The following is a 4,051-nucleotide window of genomic DNA, read 5'->3' as shown; positions in this document are numbered from 1 at the left end:
GTGGTTAACGTTTTAAAACACGATAAAACTAGCGTTCTGTCATTTTCAATTGAAATTCCTGCACCACAATTGTTTGCCGCATGTCAGAAATGGCATAGGATTTCCAGACGATTTTGAACTCATCCAAAGAGACTTCAGCTGTCTTCGGGCGGAACGTCTCTGTCAGTTCCGGTCGCCCTGCTGACAGTAGACACAAAAAACCTACGGCACACTTTGGGGAAAGCGAATAGCTGGAATGGAAATTAGGCCAAAAACTTACTTGCCCCAGCGCCAACCGTCGCACCGAACGTCGCCGAACAAATGAGCCGCACCGATTCATGACTCGGATCGTCTCGTCCTTGAGCTTGGGGCCGCGGAAATTCGCACAGTGCAAAACGACGACCCGGAACGGAAGAGTGTCACTACACTGTCGTCGTCGACGGCCCTTTTCCCTGCTGCTTACCACCAGCCACAACACACACACTCATGTACACAAACACACACTCACTTCGGCGAGCGGAAAAGGCACGTTTCATGGATGGTTCGGAATGAAATTTACATTTTTCATGACTCCGCGACCACGACGCAGCTGTAGCCAAGGCCGTGGTTTGTCGTGGCCATTTGTCTTTCTTTTTGGTGCCGTGGTGTTTTTTTTGGGATTTTCGAGAAGGAAGATGGGAAAAATAGAGCACGGCACAGAAAATCGTTGTCCCCGGACCGGATGTCACGAATTTCGTTCGTCTTCTGCCGTGAGGTTTGCCAATGTTTCTTCCTACTATCCTATTTCGCCAAACCTCGCTCTGTCGGGTGCTTTGTTTATGTACGGCACACTGCACACTGACACTGCCGGAGCGTATAAGAATGTTTTCCGGACAATCGGGATGCTTCTAGGGATGCCCTGGCACGGGGAAAGTCTCTCCCGAACGGCGAACGGAAAGAATGAACGATCAATTTATTCCGGATTGTGCTCGGCGCTTTTCCAGCCAACTGGAAAATGCTCCATTGTTGTCTTTCCACCACTGCCCTTTTACACCGCGTTCCGGAGGGGGTTAACTTCCGGCCACCGCCGCAGCTCCCGGGGTGCTCACCGAGCTTCAGCAGTGTGAATAACCTTGAGTGAAATTTATTGATTTTCTTCCCGCGTACGGTTCGCTGCCCGCTGTGCCACGTTTGTGTGTGGGTACGTCGCGTTTTTCCTTATGGATTTTTTGGCCTTTCCTTTTTTTTTTTGAACACACAATGCAACCCTCGCTGGATTACAACCACCTCTTCCTTCTTTATCTCTCACTCGAAAGTCACCCTTTCTCTCGCTCTCTTCCTCTCTCTTTTCTTCTTACACTCTTCCGGTAGGGTGTGCTGACCAGCGGCAAATGGAAATGTCCCCGAGGGATCGCTTCCTGACGGCACCTTTCGCAAATCACATGACACACACTTTTCCTGCAATCTTCTCTACCGTTCGGGTGATTTTTCTCTGCCGATTTTAGGTAAACCTAATTGAGATGATTTAACCGTTTCACGTATGTTTGTTTGACGCGCTATTAACTACGTTTTCTTTCGCAATTACTTCACAATGGCTTGCTGCACCACTCGAAACAGGGTTTTCCTTAGTACACCGTAAGCCACACAGCACCAGCAACGACAAAAACAAATCCCTTCTGGTGCAGCGAGGGCGCTCTGGCGGCTTCCCTTTTTCACACACGCACTCAGTGTCACGAACGAACGTCACGACCGTACTAAATTCTCTCCGCCAGCGGCTCGAGTGCGGATGCTCTACTTTTTTTTCATTCCGGCTGCCGAATCCGAAGCGGACCACCCTTCCGAATTTGCCAGATTTCATCAGGCAGGATATGCTCTCCGGGCCCTTTCTCTCTTTGGCTCTCTCTCTCTCTTTCCCATCGCTGTTCGGTTCACCCTCGGGTTCGGCAGACGGAGTTTTCTCAGAAAGTCGGGAAAATCTGGGAGAAGGCTTTCTCTTGCCGGAGAGTGTGAAAAACTGCCAGCATTTAAACGACCATCTGTGCAGCGCTCAGTTCCCTCAATAGGCTATGGATAGGAAGTCCTTTCATCCCTCTAGCTTACACGAGGGAGAGTTTTGGTTGTAGAGGGGTTGGACTTACCATAATCGAAACGAGTTTTGTCCTGGGGATGGTGAGCTTTATAGCATTCGTTCATCCCCTCCAAATTTAGGAAAATCATGAAGCCCGTTCAACTTGTAGGATCATAATGTTGCAGGGACACGTGACTGTCACAGGATACACTTTGTCGATGTTGCAAGTTCGAAAAAGGATGTTCGTAAGAAGCAAGATTTTCAAAAAAGAAACTACCCGACAAACAAAGTTGCGCGACGGCGGGTTTAGGTGCAACTTTTTCCATACAAAACGCCCGGGCGATGAAAGTGCTACCCCAGTGCTCCTCTCCGCGAGTCTATACTTGCAAGCGGTAGCACAACATCGCGAACAAAACACCGCGACGAAGCGATGCATCAGGAGGAATTTCCTCATCCCACCCCTGATGGACCCATACTTGCAGATGGCACTGCAACACGGACAGGTTCGGACCAAGGCGCATTAAACAGGGTAGGTTTGGTAAATGTCGTTAAACTTTTCAAACCACAAAAACCCTGAAGTTGAATCGGAAAATTGATACAAATCAAAACTTAACCATGACTACGATGAAGGCACTTAAAAAATGAGTTTTATGAAATGTCCATGAAAACCATTTTTTTAACTGTCAGTATTTTCTATGTATTGCTGCGTTAAACGCAGTAAGGGACTTTCTCTCGCGCTTCTCAGGCGACATCAAACTTCGCAGGAAGTTTTTGAACTTCTTGCTTCAGCGTATATACTCGATCAATAGGTTGAAAATTAGCACTGCACTTGTTTTATCTTGAGCAGTTGCGAGAGTAAGAACGATCGCTCGCACAGCCACCAATCGATAACGTAATGCTATGATGTTCGTTGTATACAGCTGGAAAAAAATATTGTTTATTGATTACTGCGAAAGCGAAAAACCAAAACAATCGCTATACATTTCTCATACCATGATTCATCATGATTCATAATGTAAAGAAATAAAATATTATGTCAAAAACATGGATCTTCTATCGAGCTATTACTTTCAGTCGTAGAAGTGTAGTGGAGAATTAAAAAACACATTTTTAAGTGACTGAAAGCAAAATAAGTGAACCAGATCCAAATATTGCGCAAAATAGAATCAATGTGTTCAGTTTTATATCAATCATCACTTCAAACACTGCTCATAATTACCAAGCAATGAAGAAAAAATAAAATATTATTTTGACAATTAATTATGAATTTGAACCAAATGTCAACAAGCCAAAGTAAACCAACCTACAGCTCTATGAGCCTTGGGCAGTTTTGCCTGCTGTCAGCAGAGTTGTTTTGATTTTGCCACCGCTTGCAGAGTGAAATTGCAGTTCACCAAAAATGTGAAGAAAATAGTAATATAGCGGCAGTTTTCGTTGATATTCGGTAAGTAAACGTTATTAAGATACATGAAAATCAGAAAAAATCCAAAACTGTGCTAATTTTTATGCATTTTCTTTTCCAAAGTTCAACGCAAGCAACAGCGGCACCAGAAGCCCAACCGCGGTGTCTTCACGCGGTGGAATGCAAGTTACGTGCGGAGATGGCTGATTTTTGCAGTAAAGGCGGCTCCTGGCGAATAAGCGGTTTGTAACGTGGTTTATAAATATATTTCAATAAAAAATGTTCTTTTAATATAAAATTACGACTCGGGAATTTTCCTTTGTATATGATGACAAAATATTGAAAACATCGCCTCCATTAAAACACCGCGCATTGTATAAAAAACATCGCGTCACGTCGTTTTTGTCACGCAACCTACATATTTCGCAGGTTCCATCAGGAGCCCGATGATACCATGAAAAACGCCCCTTTCATAGCGCAACATGGATATTCTTGTTACTCGGGTAACTAACTGCATGCTTCATTTTATCCTTGTTGTGAAACCATTCTCACGTAACCCAGTGAAGTTGTTTATAGTTAATTTTAATTTTAAATAAAGCATTTGTTAAGTTGAATGAAGCGAG

Source organism: Anopheles ziemanni, chromosome 3 (genome assembly GCF_943734765.1).
Source record: "Anopheles ziemanni chromosome 3, idAnoZiCoDA_A2_x.2, whole genome shotgun sequence".
In the NCBI taxonomy this organism is placed as follows: Eukaryota; Metazoa; Arthropoda; class Insecta; order Diptera; family Culicidae; genus Anopheles; species Anopheles ziemanni.
This window is presented reverse-complemented; position numbering follows the sequence as displayed.